This window comes from Tachypleus tridentatus, chromosome 4 (assembly GCF_004210375.1).
Source record: "Tachypleus tridentatus isolate NWPU-2018 chromosome 4, ASM421037v1, whole genome shotgun sequence".
Classification (NCBI taxonomy): domain Eukaryota; kingdom Metazoa; phylum Arthropoda; class Merostomata; order Xiphosura; family Limulidae; genus Tachypleus; species Tachypleus tridentatus.
The window spans coordinates 53,726,940-53,746,104 of NC_134828.1; positions in this window are offsets into that span (position 1 = coordinate 53,726,940).

Here is a 19,165-nt window from a genome sequence, read left to right on the forward strand (position 1 = left end):
TACTTTTGATATAAAAAGAAAAAAATGTTTCAAAAACAAATTTCCAAAAATTCATAATGTTAAATACTACACACGTACTATAACAAGTTATTCTTATTTTGAACACAAACAGGCACTAAGCAGAAATTGTATTCCAAACTTCATACAATTACTTTGAATATTTTACGTACGAGAAAAACTAAACAGAGAGGACACAATGCAACCCTGTGATAGTATAGAGTTAATATACTTCTAAAGTGCGATTTATGATCAAAATTAAAATTTGTATAATTGGCTACAGCATCACTCATTGTTAGAAAACAGGTTAAATGATTAAAATATCTCTAAAAACCCAATTACAGTAAACATAAAATTTCTCCTAGTTTTCTTCCATTCATCTGGTGTGTGTTTTTTTTTTCCCACAAATGCAAAATTTTTTCGAACTTGGTAACAATGGGTACTTCTTATTTCTTATTTCTGCGCTAGTCGTCCCTAATTTAGCAGTGTAAGACTAGAAGAAAGTCATCACCACCCACAGCCAACTGTTGGGCTACTCCTTCATCAACGAATAGTGGTATTGACCGTTAATTATAACTCCTCCACGGCTGATAGGACGAGCATGTTTGGTGCGAAGGGGATTCGAATCCGCTACCCTCAGATTATGAGTCGAGCCCCTTAATCACCTGGCCGTTATAAATTAATCAGTATATAGTATCACTAGTCAAGTAATGTCACAGAACACTGATCTTGTTGTTTATACGGTTATTTATAAAATAAGTAATTACTGTCAGAATAATGAAAACATGATTATTCTTAGAAAATATGATAGTATTTTTATTACGAGTAAAAGTTGTTGTTGAAATAGGTATAGAAACGGAGACGTTTTCATTCAAATTTGTATTCTTTTATACTTCTTGTGGAACGAGTGCAACTCAATGATTAGCCTCCCGTTACGATCAAAACAATTATATTGCGCTCCATATTTTAGGGTCCTTGGTGCCTCATAAGAGTGACATTCATTTCCCATTATTCTCTCTGACAAAAGTTGGTGGAAAACGATATTGCTTCATAATTGTGGAACAACTGTATCAATAACAGGTTGTAAAAAGTCTGGTTGAAAACCATTTTTCATCCATATATGTATATATAATTATTTCCTTAATATTAAGCTTGGTGTTGTAAAGGTTCCTGATGGAGGTCATTATTTGCATAGCCAATCATCAAGTATTTTGGTACATGTCTCAAAGTTTCTTCTATTGAAGGGTTTCAAAATTTCCTCAAATACACAAAATTATTGTTTTTCTTTTAGGAGAGGTAAGTAAGGTTTGATTCAAATTAAGCATAAAGCTACACAACAAGCTAGTAGTGTTCTGCCCATTACGGGTATCGAAACCTGGTTTCTAGCGGTAGGTATTCGCAGACATACCGCTGTGCGTATCGTTTTTGAATCAGTTACCGTATTTTAACTCATTACCTTGTTGTCAAGGGATTACTTTAGGCATCCACATTATGAACCAATTATTTTTCGGAAAAGGTTTTATGTGTATAAAATAACCTTTATTTCAGACAGAAACGAACAGAATAATAAAAATTTTCTCCGTTAATTTTTATGTTTGCTTCAAATTTTCCCAAGAATTTACATTTCTCTTGTTTTAAACAGTTCCTTTGTTTGAAAGACTCGATGCAGTGTGTGTGGGAAGGCATATTAAACACACGTATATTATACATATATATTATATGAACACACACATGCATTATATGCATATAAATAAATATTAAATTCAAGAAAATTACCGAGTCTCTATGCTTTAGCGTTACTGGGGGCCCGAACATCTTCTTGTCTACTTATGAACGCCCCTCATTCGGTGAGATTTTTTTCGTCCAGGTTTCTTTGTGATCATCCTACTTGTAATTTCTCTTGTCCGGGAAAACATTCTTAAATATATTTTTATACACACAGCCTTCCCCTGCCTTGACTTATAAGTATTTCTGCGAATGCATGTCAAATACAAACTGAAAGTTTGTCTCTACTATTTATTTAATTAGTGTTTGCTTCTTCCTAAACCTTTACTGACCTACTTTGAACATAATCTAGAAGTTTGTTTTTTATAACCTCTCAACATGGTTTCTGATCGTACTCTGAAAACCCATGTCCATCTGTTTACACTTTGATCGTTTCACCAAGTTAATTCAAACTATATATATATATATATATAATAAAATTATTTTCACAACGTTTTCACTATTGTAACAGAACGTAAGAAAATAGTCAGAGCAGATATTTTCTTCTAGGCATTTGTTACTTGCAGAATCCAGAAATTCATATCCACTCTATTAACAATAACATCTTAGGGGTCTAAGGTACATATATATAGAATATACGATTTCTATATGCATTTGTTGCATACTTCTGTTTATTTACTGGTTTGTTTTTGTTAGTGGATGAGCTATCATTATTTTACCAATATGAGGGACTAATGTTAAAACCACTAACCACGTCTAAATGTGCTTTTTTTTCAAGAGTGCGAATATGTTACTCCTATTATCCCTCCTAGTTTCAGTTCATTTTTTTTTTGAGTACTGAAAATTAAGAATCAATTACAATTAATTCGTGTTAACAAACACTTTAGGCTTCATTTTAAGTTTAAGAAAGGCAAAAAAGAAGATTATTGACCAATCCGGTTGAGGAATAAGTAGGAAAGTATACTCTTCAAAACAAGAAATGCAAAAGGCAAAATATGAGACAAATTGTTAACAAGTTTATTCCGGGTAGTTCTCTATGACATGTGTGAAACTTTGCACATTCACTGCTAAACATCCAAAGTTTGCAAAGGCGAAGTCCACGCTCACTAGGTGAAGTTTAACGTCACTCAACGTCAATAACGAGTATGCCCCCCCGTGAGCATCAATAACTGCTTGGCATCTCCTGCCCATGGAAGCGATGAGATGACGAATCACATCCTGTGGAATGGCTGTCCACTCAGTCTGCAAAGTTGCTGCAAGCTGAGGTAGAGTCTACGGTTGTCGTTGTCGCTGTCGCAGACGTCGGTCCAACTCGTCCCAAAGATGTTCAATGGGGTTTAAATCTGGTGATCTGGAGGGCCAGGCAATAACGTTGATGTTGTGGTGTCTTAAAAAGACAGTGGTAAGTCGGGCTGTGTAAGGACGGGCGTTGTCATGTTGAAAAACATCGTTGACGTTCACCATGATGGGTTGCACATGGGACCTAAGAATCTCGTCGACGTATTGTTGAGCTGTAAGATTCCCTCGAATGTGCAAAAGGTCTGTTCTGGCATTGTAGGCGATGGCAGTCCACATCATGACGCTGCCACCACCAAATCTGTCAACATCCTGCACACAGTTTGCTGCAAAACGTTCACTTTGGCGACGGTAAACACGGGTCCTTCCAACCTGCCTACGAAGCATAAAACGTGATTCATCGCTGAACCAAACATGCCTCCATCGTCGATGAGGCCATACCCGATGTGCCCGAGTCCACTGCAGCCGTGCTTGACGATGTTGCTGGGTGAGGATAACGCCTCTGACTGGACGTCGAGGTCGGATTCCTGCATCTCGTAGACGGTTGCGTACGGTCTGATCGGAAATCCTACGCAGCCCTGGTATGGTTGAGGCAGTAGACGTCGCAGTGGTGGTCCTATCCCGAGGGTGACGTAACCGGATGTAGCGATCTTGTGCGGGCGTGGTCACACGAGGTCTGCCAGATCATGGACGGTCACGAGTTGATCCATGTTGTTGGTGACGATTCCATAGCCTTGTGATGGTGCTTGGGTGGACATTCACAGCTCTGGCAACATCTGATCGAGATTCGCCTGCTTCCAAGCGATCAATGGCGTTGTTGCGTTGTGTTTCAGTCAGTCTTGGCGTAACTGTATTGCGTGTCGCTGGCTTAACACTAAGCTATGGAAACCGAGAACCCCCTCACTTTTATAGGGATTTTGCACATGTTGCACTTGCAGAACATGCAGATCTCTCAAACAAATTTATTGAACACGCATGCGTTTTGGCGAAAAATCCGATGTTTTCCTCCGTTTTCAAAGTGCACAACTTTTATTGTCATTTTGGTCTGACAATCAGTGCCTTAACACGTGTAACATCACATACTCTGAGCTTGTAACGTTATTACATATATTTCTCTTTAAAATAAAAAAATATCCCTTTTGCGTTTCTTGTTTTGAAGAGTATATTTTATTGTGTACGCATGTCCTTTTTTCTTTTTTAATTGTATATTCAATATATTTAAGTATATCTGTTTCTCCAAAATTGAAATAAATATTTCTTCTGCCCATTTTGATATATATAAACCTTATTCTAAACGACTGCTTGATCTCATTTATATGAACTTAATCCAATCGCACACATAATTGAATTCATATCTTAATTTTCTTAGAGTTTATACAAAACTTGTTATATTTATTATTAATTGGGTACATTTCAATACAGGTTTCAGTTTAATGATACAATGAGTAAAGTAGTTTTGTATGAGTGTAGTAGTCTAGATGAGACATTTAAATAACATCACCTATTGATAGTTCTAACGTCACATCTTAATTTTTTGATATTATTAAACACTTAGTGATTACTGGCTTAACTAAACCAAGAAAATAGTACGGCCTAGTGGTTAAGTTAGAAATGTTTATGTTTTCCATAGAATTTTGCTTAAACATTCCACAACATCAAACTTTTCCATTTAATGGTAATATATGGATGTTGAACTATATTATGATAACACCTTAAAGCATTTATTATATAAAAGAACCACTGTTGGTGGTTTGTTGTTGCTTCAGTGTCATTGTTTCTAGATTTTAAAACGTTGAATGCTGGAAATTTGGCAATGGTCAGATAAACCAGTGTACTGCTCGTTTTAAGGTGTGGGTCACCTAAATAATTTGTTGATTAGTGCTACTAAAGACATATGTACAGATTGTTCACGACTGAATGAATGCTAAGTTTAAGAATATGCCTACGAGTAATTTTAGTTGTTCTTGCCAGATGAAGCGCTTCAGAGTTAAAATTTTGTTTACAAAAATTTGTTATCTAATCTACAATTCCACGGTCAAATACTAGTAAAGTTTCTTGTCTTAATAGCTAGTTCTAAGATTAGGAATCACTGCGAATAATCAGTTTTAGTCATGTAATGTGCATTTATCCCGTCTTGATACCAAATTATGGTACGTCTAAGTATGAAAACATAAAATTGACCTCCATTTATTACCAGAACTAGCACTTGGAGATATAGTGATAGTGACCATTGAAACACAATACCACACCATATGTTTGGCAAAGTTGTGTAAACATGCACAGTACATTAGCAAAATCTATAAATGTAACGCAATGTCTTTTCACATAGGATAGCCTTTGCCGAGTTAGTTGAATAATAAAAAGAAGTTTTACATGATTCAAACTAACATGTTTCTGTGTTCAATATGTCAAATACAAGAAAAACTTACATATTGAACACAGAAACATGTTAGTTTGAATCATGTAAAACTTCTTTTTATTATTCAACTAACTCGGCAAAGGCTATCCTATGTGAAAAGACATTGCGTTACATTTATAGATTTTGCTAATGTACTGTGCATGTTTACACAACTTTGCCAAACATATGGTGTGGTATTGTGTTTCAATGGTCACTATCACTATATCTCCAAGTGCTAGTTCTGGTAATAAATGGAGGTCAATTTTATGTTTTCATACTTAGACGTCAAGATCGAATGTAGATGTTACATGAAGTTTAGCAGAACCTGCAATATTGTCACAGAAGATACAAACTTCATTATTTGTTCCCTCAACGTTCTGAACTTAAATATTCTAACTCACATGGTTTTGTTTGAGTTGTTTTCTCTTCTGTACCTTTTCTACTTTTGATTGTTATTGTGTTCCTACATAATTTGTTCTATATAGCATTGTTGTTACTCATTGTAGCTTCAATTTCAGATCCTACATCTAAGAGTTTATATTAACATTAAAAGACATTTCTCATTCCATCATCAAAATTCTAAAATCTTTATGTTCAACATAAATATATGTTACATATATACGAGGCATTTCTTTAAGCTCATGAAACTAAAGGATATTTTCAGCTATATATTTATAACCAAGATCTATGTCCTTTATGTTGGACCTTGCAATGCATTGCAGTAGCACTTGTGTTTTATTTTGACAAAGGGAACATAATTTCTAGTTAATAGGCGAGCATTCACTGTGCTTAGAGGAACCTACGAACCTACCTGCGATCTACGAACTTCTACTGATGATATATACCTGCAAAATAGTTTTGCTACAAATTCTACAGGTGAGTACTTCTAACACTCTTTGTTGTAATTGTACAAACTTAATTTTGGTAAAGATTTATGAGTTACTACTTTCAAATCAATATTAATATTAATATATAAGTATCCCACATTAGAAAAGTAATCACTTGACACTAGTTTTATGTTCAGAAAAATTATTAATAACTGGCAGAATATTTGGGGACCCAATTTATCTCATAAAGACGAGAAAACAAAAGCAATTTTCATTAAATTGACACACGTAATTTTCTAGCACTATCAATTTGCACTCCCACACCGACGTAGTCTTATAAGGTACTTATTGGCAATTATACCTCCTTAACTTAGAAAAATTGATCTTACAAGTCTGGCCACGTTTTATAGACCCTAATATAACTCTAACTTCCCCATTATTTTACTTACATCATTTCTCAACATGCACTGTCTTGAAGAGAAAGTCTGATAATTAATATTATTGTAAGCACCAATTGAAACTAATTATAGACACATTTATCCCAAATCTGGAGATAGGTACAATAGTATTGTATAACAGTAAATTAGAAACTTAAACTAACAAAAAAATTGTTAGACGTTGATTCTGTAATATTATAGCCAAAAGCAAATTAGTTCCTCTCATGACCAATGGCGAACACTATGGACTGAGTTCTATATCCAAAAGATGTTTGGTATGACTTAGTGTTTGCTTGTATCAAGTTTCTTGCTTTTAACTCAAAGTGCAAGGTTTTCTGGCTTAACTGCCCCACTAAATGAAAGTTTCATATCATTATTCATTCCAAAAATTTTTTTTATTTTTAAGCACAAAGGTACACAATGTGTGTGTGTTTTCTTATAGTAAAGCCACATTGGGCTATCTGTTGAGTCCACTGAGTACACAGTGTGGTGGGACTTCAAAACTTTGCCTATTGATAAAATTATTGATAAAATGCTGATCTTGAGTGTTAGAAGCTCTCATACTTATCGCTGAATCACTGGAGAAGACGCGTTGCCAATATATACATTTCTTATTCAAGTAAAAAATGTTCAAAACATTAACTGAAAAATTATCTATCAATATTAATCTGATTTTAAGTGAGCAAACGTGGGCATAATCAACACATTTTAAGTTGGAAAATTGGCGTAATTTTTATTACTTGTTACACGTAAGTTACATACAAATATGCATATTTTCTTATTAGTATATTCAATTAAACCTAAATTCATATAAGCCAGTATTTTGTTTATTTCTTTTACAGTACCCCAGAGGGACAGCGATAAGCCTACGGAATTACAACGTTAAAATCAGGGACTCTTATTTTCCTCGGTGGACACAACAGATAGCCTGATGTGAATTTGTGGTAAAAGTGACACATCTTTCATCTCTTCTACAATCGTTCTGTTTCTAGAAGAAGAAAAAAAAAGCCTACTTCTACCTAATTTAGTGTTTATGAATTTCTTAAGAGGAAATCCACAATAGTTACAGAGCTTGAACTTCTTTTAAGCAGGATTAGAATAAATTAATCTATGAGACATTTATTTTCCTTTTTATTTACTGTATTTATGCATGCCAGCAATACCAAGCTTGGGGCGTGTGTATACCTGATTCGATTTTATTAGTCATCAAAATCTCTAAATGCCTACCCTTAAATTGAATTTTTTAGGCCTTTTGAGTGATCAAACACACCAGTCAAAAGGGTTTGATCTTCCGAGTCGAAAGCTGTAATTAGATGTCAAACCGGTAAAGAAAGGACAGAGCTATAAGTTAAAAGTTTGTACTTGAAAAAATAATCAAACTCGGGGCCATTCTAGGAGCCGCTATGTCGCGGCTAAAATTGTTATAACTGCTACATTTCCGCTAGAGCTTGCAGCAAAGAAATATCGCAAAAAATAAATTGCAGTTATAATTATAATTAAACACGACAAAGGACGGCGCCACTTGCACTATAAAATGGTTCTGTTTTGCCCAGTTTCATACATAATATACTAACGTATTCTTTCAAATTTCATTAACATGACTACCCTGTCAAGGAATTTCAAATTGGCAAAATTTGTATATTTTATTTTCTCTTTCCTGAAAAGAAACGTCCTAGAAAGCTGTGATTTTAAAATTAGGATTACTTTTGGATGTTATTTTATATCATAATATAAGTTTAAAATATCTAAAATTTCGACACTGAACGCTCATAATAAGCAAAAAATTTTCATTTGAACGTTTTTTGTCAAAAAAAAAACTAAACAGAATTTTATGAGCAATGTATGATCCAATCAATGTGTTAAATCCAGAGGGAAGAGTAGTGAGTCTAGTCAAGCTAAAAAGAATACAGTCTTACACTACTAAATTATGGATGGCTAGCGCTGATATCCCTCGTGTAACTTTGCGCTAAATGCTTAAAAACCAAGTATCGCATGAAAAAATGCACTTTTATATCAGATTTAGGAAAAAGGTAGTTAAAAAGCGGTACAATTTTTCTTGTGCTCCTCCTCATTAAGAAGGCAAAACATATTGTAAACAAGGGAGAACTGCTACGAAACAGATTTACACTGGTGTATATTAATCTGAAATAGAGTTTGAAGACAGTAACATGTATATCAATATTTTTGTAAATATTTTTTGATAATTTTAAGAGTGGATTGCTCCCTACAGTTACTAGGCTAAAACTAATGACTTAAGACCCAGGTGCAAGTAAAAATGTCTTAAATGGTCTACAACATTGAATCTGTGTTGACAGTTTTATTTTACATGTAGAGATCCAATGCTCTTTCGTGTGGAAGGCCCGGCATGGACAGGTGGTTAAGGTGCTCGACTCGTAACTTGAAGGTCAAGGGCTCGAATCCTCGTCACTCCAAACATGCTCGCCCTTTTAGCATTAAGGGCATTATAATGTAACGGTCAATCCCCATTATTCGTTGGTAAAAGAGTAGTCCAAGAGTTGGTGTTGGGTGATGATGACTAGCTGACTTCCCTCTGGTTTCACACTGCTAAAAATGAAAAAAATAAAATAAGAAGGATTGACTGATTCAACCTATTTGCCAGAAACAACGCTGATATTTTGAAATAATTCTACAATTACCACACCCATTTTGTATTTATAATCTAATCTGAGAATGTTTTAGAACATTTGACGTCAAAATTCAAAGTATTCTAGGTCTACTCCCACGATCTTACTTTATATTAACGTCATACCATCTGTAATTGACATCGAATTAAAACATTCATAATTCAACTTTTAATACTGCTCCCCTCCTGGATTGTGCAGTTCCTTCAGTAATCGTAGTACAAAAGTAAAACACTGTAATATAAGCTGCCTATTTGCCAAGTTTTTTGGTGGTCTTTTATTTTCAGACCTATGTGTTGGTGTCTTGTCTTTTGTGGTGTGTCACTTGCTGTCATTTCGCAGGGGTGGATGGACGAGTGAATTCACATTACGAAACGAGTGCACAAACCACCTGGCCATGCCAGGCCTTGACTATGTGTCCCATGAAACTCATCAGTTGATGGAATAATTTCCATTTTTTGGGACTTAGTCTGAGGTGCCTTTCTTTTAATTGATCCATAATCTTCCTTAACTCTTTATAAGCAGCATCATAGGTCTTCTCGTGTGTGGTTACGTCATTCAAATAGATGAGTACGACTTTCAAGGGTAGTTTAAATAGAGAACACTCTGTTAATAATTAAAATAAAGCAGGAGCATTACTTAATCAAAATAGAAATGCTACAAATTGCCACAATCAATTTTCTATGATGAAGGCTATTTTCTCTTTCTTCTTGATCTGTCGACTTGCACTTATTAGTACCTACTCTTAAGATTCAATGTTTAAAACAGTTTTGATCCACACAAAAAACTGTGTAGAGTCATTTTGATCCAGATGGATCATTCAAAGTAGAGTCAATCCTTGGCAGTAAATAGGTATTTTTCTTTAAAACTTCATTCCACTTCCAGTGGTCTATGTAGAACCTTATGGTGACGCTCATGTACAACAGTCGGTTCTTTTAATTCCTTCTCTTTTATGCTTTCTATATCTTTGAAAGCTTCAGCCTGTGTGTTTTACAAGTGGAAGTCGTTTGATTAAGTGATGCATTGGAATGCAACTTTAGTATCAATGTTATAAAATATTTTTAATATTTGGCCTAAGTCTTGAGATTCACAGGAAAAGATGTTTTGTACTCTACGAGTAAGTTGTGTAATTGTTGGCGCTGATCTGTTGTCAAACCTCCACAGATCTAGTCATACAATATTTGTAAGTGAGGTGGTAAGCTATCCTTATGTAAAAGGATCTTTCTTTTGATGTAGAAGTACTATCCGTAAAGCACTCACTTTTTGCAGTGTCCCATTCAGATTTGACACTAATTTAATGGTTTACTCTATTCATGACTCTGATTTTGACATTTGTATTTTTCAGATACAAGATAGCTGTTTTACCCATTAATCCATCAGAACACGTTGGAGTTTCTTATTACATTACAGGTCATTTATCAGATATACATTTATTCTTAACAAGTCCTGGTATAATAATTTCACTTTTTTTTGTTTTTGTAATACAGTGACTATTCTCCTTTTTCTACAAGGAGCTTAACCGCTGATGTAATAATTCCTAAGTAGTGTACAAGAATTTCTTAGTCATATGTTGTGAAGCTATGAAGCTAGCCCAACTTCGCAACCACGTCTTTGCATAAACTCATTTCACAATATATACTCTTTCTCGATGTCAAGTATTCACAGATCATGAAGCATAGAGGAGATTTTTTACAGTAAGGGTAGCTTCCAAATTTCCTCTTGCTAGAACCTTATGCCCATTTCGGTTTCACGTCACTTTCTTTTCTTTCTTCATATCTGTAGGCAGCTTCCCACTTTTCCTTACTATATCAAGTCGAACTATTACAGCAGTAGAACTCGTGTCAATCAAGATGCTGAAAATTCTCGTCAATGAATCCCTGGACTAATTCCTTTAAATAACGAACTTTGTATCTCAGTTAGGGCATATGGAGTATTCTTAGCTGAACATTTCCTATAATTACAGCTAATTCTTATTTTTCAATGTCTAGTTAGCTCTTTGGAAGTTAGGCCTAAAGACTCATCCTTAGTGTATTAACAGCCGTTGATTCCTCACATCTCTAACAATTCCCTTTTTCTTGTTTTTTTTGGGAGGAGTTCTTATTCCCTACAAGCTTTTGTTTATAATTTAGGACAATATGCCTTTTCAAGTTACATCTGGAACACTTATTGTCTTGTTCTTCATTTTTCTACTCCGTGTAACTAATTAATTATTTTAGTTTATCTGAACTGTCGTTTCTGGTAGTTGATGTTTCAATACTACTCGATCTAATTATTCTGTAACTTTAAGATTATGTTTATAGCTGTTTATCTGCGACTTTAATGGATTATAGTTCCATTGTCAACTGCAGAGCTTTCTTTAAGGATGTACACATGATTTTCTTTTACATGACATTTTTACTGTGTTTGACGTTTTATATAGCTTAACTCTGTTTTGGTGTCACAGTTTTAGTACTTTAGTACTGATTTCATAGAAATATGAAATGTTTACCTAACCAACACAGAATGAATTGAATTTTAGCTGTAAAAATAATTCCTTCGTTGTTGTTGTTTTCAGATAAACTAACAAAAAATTAGTATGCTGTTTTACATTAACATTATCTAAACTATATATCCGTCGTGCACATTTTGTTTAAGCTAACAGTTATTCGAGATAACCCGAATAATATTTTTATTACATTATTTCGTGAATTCTCTAGAAAATTCGATAAACATATTTTTGTAGCTTTTCAGTGATATTGCTCACCAGAGTAAAACTTCTACGTTAAGGTGTTTTAATAGGTTGGTTGCAATGCTAACATATGGGATGTTTGACAAGCTTCTCGGTATATCAGCTTTTATTTTCCCCTAGTGCACATATTATAATGTAATACTCTCTCTCAGGAATCTGATTACAATAGATAAATGTTTCTACCGTCGTAGTAGAAATGATGAATTTAACAAGATATTCACTTACTATATTGAAAGACGTTCTCTGGGGATGGTAGCGAGAATTAAGTACAAAGATGTTTTGTTTCTCTAACGCTTTCAGTGCACATTTTTAAGATGATCTGAGACCTGTGTTCTGACCGAACACCTTGTGATATAATAATAGTGAATATTTTAACCTAAATCACATCAGAGTGAAAAAAAAACCAAAAACAATATATAAAACAAATTGAAGAGATAGACAGTTCAATCATAGAAGTCAGAACCGGAAGAGATGGCACATGCCCTAGTAATTAAATTAGAGCTCCAAACTATTATTTAGCCCTAATATCTTTGCTAACAGCAATCTTTTATTTAGCTTTTTTTTGTATGCAGACGGCATGTACAAAATTCATTTAGAAAAGTGTACCATATCAAAAATGTATATTGAAGCAAATATATGTGAAAATTCGACGTTACACTACACAGTAAACAATTAATTTGTATTTTGTACGTTCTTTTATGTACAATACAATAGTTGTCATTGTGTTAAGTTCTTGAATAATATTCTAATAATATTATTTATTCATTTACAACTGTCCCTTTCCCTCACCCCAATGTTTTATGTGTTTAATTTTACCTATATTTAATTTTCGGTATTATATTTTTGTAATTTGATATTTTAAATCAAGAATAGGAATTACCATGGAGTCTACAAATTATATCAGGATTAAATATCAACTGCTAATTTTACAATATATCTCACGTACTAGTTCAAAAAATATTATCCAGCAGATCAAGTTCTTATTTCAAAAAACAAACAAACAACAACAATAGAAAAACGTAATATCACGCTTAGTTCTGCTTAAAATAATTTATTGGAGAAATCTGATTTTCTAGTCATTAAAATATTCTTTATTATCAAGAAACGTCTCGTGTATCCTGATGGTTAGGGCACTCGACGTGGGAACACCTTCATTTAACATACTTGCCCTTTCAGCTGTAGGGTAGATATAATGTCACGGTCAATCCCACTCTTTTGTTAGTAAGGAGCAGCCAAAGAAATAACAATGTTAACTAGAGCAGTTACCTTTCATCAGGTCTGTTACTTCAAGACTAAGGACAGCTAACGCAGGAATTCCTCGATCAGATATACTTTTGCGTAAAATTCAACAAACAAAGTAGCAAAAGCTAGAAAGCTAAACTTCTAACTCAATTGGTAAAGAATGTGCTTGTATTACCACTGAAATATTGGCGTCAAACGACTTTTAGGTAATGCTAATGGTGGACCTTGTTTGTGAGAAGTGAAGAATGTGGTTGGTTGAATCGTTAGAAGGTGTTGCGCATTAAGATTGAGGTACAAGTTGTCTTCAATTCGAATTTCTCTCGCTGAAATAAAGATGTTGAAATTACAACAAACAGTATTTGTACAATTGCATGTAATATTATGAAACACTAGAAGAAAAACAGTTGAGTGAATGGTTATACGAATAGAGTGTGTTCATTTTATTTACTTTAATATGACTTGTGATAATGAAAAACAAGTTCACAAAGATATGTTTCTTTTTGTTTTATAGTATTTATAACAAGAAATATTTAATAGAGTTTATCAAAGACGACATCAAAGCTACAATTAGTTATAAGTAACGATAAAAGTCCATATTTTGTGACAAATGTGTACGTCAATAAAGAAAAAAATTGAACGTCATTATCTTACAGAATCAATTATAGATAGTAATAAATTACAAAAGCATAAAGGCATGTTAAGGTTTGTAGCTGTACTTGACAAATTGTGAAGTGATGCGTAGCTGCAAATCAAATTCTGTGGTTTCCATTTAAAAAACAAAACAAAATGAGTTTTGGGATAATCAAAAATATCTCAAATATAAACTATGTAAATGTTTCTACCAAAAACCGGGAGTGCTTGAGATTTTGGAATATTATGTCATCAAAGGAGAATTTTTACCAGCATTTTTGAAATTCTGTCTAGACCACGTTGGTTTGATTGAAAATACCAAACTGCAAATGTCTGAATGTTTCAGTGTCAGAATAACAAAATACTGATATTTTTTCATTAGGCTTACATCAGGCGTTTTGCTTCACGAAACGAATAATGTGCTCAGTTATTAAACATTTTTATAAGTTTTCTAATTTCAAGTAATAAGCTGTCATCGTAGGTTTAGACTTTTTTTTGTTTTAGAGCAAAGCGACATGGAACTACCTACTGTGCCCACCCCGGGGAATCGAACACTAGATGTTAGCGTTGTAATCAGTAAACTTACTGCTGTCCAATCAGGGATATTATGCTTGAGGTACGCCATATTTTGAGATAATAGCAGTGTAACGGAAAATACAAGGTTAGACTGTTTAATTCGTTAAACAAGATATTTAATGTTCAACATGTAATTTGATGTCAGAGCCAGATTTAGACCCTTCAAGGGTCCCCATGCGAGATGAAATACTTTAGGTCCACTTCCTTGTAGGATTCAAAATTGTGGCCCCTATGACTTTCCATAGGTTGACCCCCCTATATTCGGCAATGCTTCACTTACATAGTTTTCAGTAAAAACAACAGGTAAAAGGATGTATGACTGTATCGCCAAAGTGCGTGCAGAAAAGGTGATATGATATAAATATCCCTCGGAAGGACATTTTATCAAAAAACTGTTTAGGCAATTAAAGTACTGTTTTGATTTGATAAGTGTTTTATTAAAGAAGGTACTAAACCTATCATTAGGTGGTTTGTTAGTTTGTTTTGCGATGGCACAAAACAACACAATGAGCTATCTGTGCTTTGTTTACCGTTATAAATCTGTAAAATTATTGCTGAACAAGCGGGAGACCCATCTATGGGTTTCAGCATTGTGCTCAGTTTAATAATATTGCCAACAGTATGAAGAAAAATTATTTTTAAATAGTTTGGTAATAATTTATTTATATAGTATATAATGTAATATGGATTTCAATAACTTACAGCTTTCCACATACCTGTAACAATTGTTAGTTCGACGAAATAAGCCTAATTATGAATGAGGTAATGTAATAAATTTTGATAAGATTTCTCGCTTCATGCAATAGGTAGGAAGTGGATTAACTCTATCTATGCAAAGTAGTTTATCACCTTGAAGCATAATTTTCGTGTTTGAAAATTGTTTATTTTTTATACTACACCATTTCTGCAGTTGAAGTATTTGTAGATGTTTGCATAAGTACGAACTGACAATTAATTTGTAGACTATAAATATATTCATACATGCTTCATACGAAAAAAAAAAAAGAGAATCTGAAGGCGTCTAAAGTTTTAATGCAGTTCTGACATTTTAAGAATTAAGTTTCTCTGCAATAATAATTGATGTTCATCTATAGTAAACAATGATACACGAATTAAAGCACTCTCTTATATAAAGCTCTATTAGACGTTTTGTTGAGTCTCGCGACTACTTACTACCACTAGGACACCTTAAATGCGTTATGCTGATTTCAGGGCAGATTTTCCTAACAGTGTCCGTCTCATTTCCAGATAGCCGTCCTAAGGTTAAGAGTAAAAGACTGAACACTACCAAATGGTGAGATACTTTTTTATCAGCCCGGCATGGCCAAGTGGTTAGGAGTTTGACTCGTAATCTGAGGGTCTCAGGTTCGAATCTCCGTCGTATCAAACATGCTCACCCTTTTAGCTATGGGGGTGTTATATTGTGACGGTCAATCCCATTATTCATTGGTAAAAAAGTAGCTCACTCAAGAGTTGGGGGTGGGTGGTGATGACTAGCTGCCTTCCCTCTAGTCTTACACTGCTAAATTAGGGACGGCTAGCGCAGATAGCCCTCGTGTAGCTTTGCGTAAAATTTAGCAACAAACAAATTGTTTTACCAACGGAGGAAGAGGTTTAAGTGAACCTGACCCTCCCTGGTGTATAAGACCAAAATCCCACGAATGGGAAGAAGAACAACTGACCATCACGTTTAAACGTTCCCACTGTTGAAAGGGCGAACATGTTAAACGAAGTGAATTGTAACCCGCAACAGACAGGTTTATAGCCTGGTGTCCTAACCTGTAAGACATATAAGGAGACAGAAAAAAAGGTATACTTTCTTTCAGCTATCTTGCTCCGTGAAACAGGTGTTTTATGTGGATAATTTTCATCAGGTAAGAGTAATTCATATCCCAAGCCTTAAAATATTCCCAGTACCAATTGTTAATTATTATTATTTTATTTTCAAACAGTTTGTTCAATGAAGTTGGCGTTATGGAAGTTAAACATACGGTTCTTATTGTTTCTCTTAAGCATGTACAATCCATGTGCACCTCTGGAGAAGATTGAAGAGTCAAATCCTACATATGAATTGCTGATATTTTGCACGTGTTTTTCTTGACAGTTAAGTACGTGCGTTTATCGTATTTTTTTATTTTTGCAAAATCGCATTGTCTATTTTAGCTACGGTATTGCTTTCATATATCCGTGTTATATATTTATAGCCCTCCGTTTCGCATAAAACTTAACTAACGTATCACTCATATGAAGCACAAAGAATGAGCTTCACTTCGACTTACACTGAGTTAAGACAGATCTTCGTAGTTGCATACATCAAGATGAGTGATTAAGTAATAAAATAAAAGTATTTTAGCAAGAAGTAGAGACGAAAATAATTTTTTCTTTTTCCGTTGAGTGAGACAGCTTGTTTCGTCCATTTTAGCTGTGCTATGAGACGAAAATTTTTAGGGAACGAGCTACAGTTGCAATGTACTACAATTAGTATATACTTTTCTTGTTAATACGACAAGGGCGTATAAACAATAGGCTTTCAAAGCTTAGTGTAGAGCGAAATAATCTGAAAAGCACATCTTAAGAATTAAAATTTAATGTTTCAAAAATTGAAAATAAATATAATAAAAAACAGATTTCTACTCATTTCATTATATTTTAATTTACTGTTTGTTTGTTGCTATTGTTTTCAGTGTTGGTAGGTAATGTTTTTAAGAAGGAAGAGACACATCTAGAATTGAGCGTTAATTAACTTTAGTACCTTATTGATCAGAGAAGAAAAGACGGGTTTTAGTTATTTGGTAATTTTACCCAATTTGGCTTTTAAATAAAATAGCTGTGCTTGAAAACTGTAAGAATGATATAAATAATCTAATATAACCAAATTGTATATTTTTTTTCATTACAAAATCAGGCCTTCAGAGCTACATTCCGCGGATCAGGAGCGTAAATCCTGGGGGGAATGGGTGGGATACATCCCCCTTCATTGTAGATGGGGGGTATGGTGCATACAATCATCTCCCCCTACAGTTTGGTCTGTTGAATTATTTTATTGCATCACAGGCCTACAAATTGTGTGTTTGTTCTTGTGATTCTCGTGTTCTTACCAATCGAATTACATAATTAAGCCTAGATGTAGGCTTTTTCAGTAGCCGAAATGTACATCTTTAATATAGGCGTGCTTCTAAGCTTTTCGATCTAAGCGATAGTTCGTAAGTATCAGTCAGTAGGCCTAAGTATACATGCAAGGCTTTCAAGCACTATTACAGAATATACCTACGTCTTGTACGTAGTGTAAGATTAAGTAAAATTTTCAGCATAACAGATTGAACAGAGCATGAAATTCGAAAATATTACTCCCAAGCGTAAACTTCTGTGATCTAGAGCTGGCAGGCTATTTGTAGCTTGTAGCTGCATCAATCTTATGTGTATATTGTGCGGTTTTCCTAAGCCATTTGTTCTTATGCACGTCTGGCTGGTTTTATTGTCGAACGCCTTGCTCTCCTTAGCTGCCGAAGTCGCTGACCATAGTGTACGTTTAGTGTACAGTTAACGACAGGTTCGGGCCGCTCGGATCCAGACGCTCCCTACATCACCCCCCTCCGCTTCCTTTAGTCTGAGCTTCGACTTTACAACAGGGCTCATTAAACCTGTGTTTGTGGCCCTCATTAATCAATGAAATTTCATATTATCACCGCTCTCTAATAAAGTGCTGGTGCTTTATGGTAAAAGAACAATGTATTCTCTTATCATAGATAGTAAAAATATTGTATTTTCTTGTATAATTAGAACACAAAAGGAGCTATTTCAACGAATTGTATTGCTATTTTTTGTTTAAGTGTTTTTATTTAATAGACGTGCTTATAGACATTATATCACCACGTGTTTGCCTTTTGATGAGCTTTAACAGGAATATAATATATTTGTGATTGTTTAAGTATTTTTCGAGAAAGTTGCAATTACTTGTGTTGTAACTTGCACACATTATTGTCCCAGCGATGCCCAGGCGGTCAGTCGGCTCGGTAGTCACTGTGAGGTTCGCGCGTTCGACTTAAATACATTGTACAGTTCAGTTCTACTTCCATTATGTTCTATCTTCGTCCGTTGTACGTTAGAGTTTTTCAATAAAGACTGTATTTTAGCTTGTTGAGTCATCTGGGAAACAGATTCCAATTATGACAAGCAAGCGTCTGAAACTTTCCGATATTAGACAGTTCTACAAGCCAGTTACTAGTACTACAAGTGACAATACAGATGGAGATACTCCAACAACCGCAAGCAAAGGAATAGAAACTTGCCAAACAGAGGAAATACCAGAGGACGAGTCTGAAAATGCTTGTGCAACTATTGCACATCATGAACCACCAGATAGTTGTGAAACACGTTTGTGCAGTAATGAAAAATCTGACACTCCACAGATACAGTGTGGAAAGCCATATCATCCAGACGCACAACTAATACCACGACAGAAAGGAAAATATCAAAATATTAACTTCCAGGGCAAGTGGTTTGATGAGTTCCCACGACTGCACTTCGACAACCAGACTCAAAAAGTCATATGCTTTCATTGTGCCAAGGCGGAAAATAGAGACCTTTTTACAGGGAAATTGGAGAGGCCAGTGCAGTATACCTTCATATTCACCGGTTTTTGCAACTGGAAAAAGGCAAAACAGAAA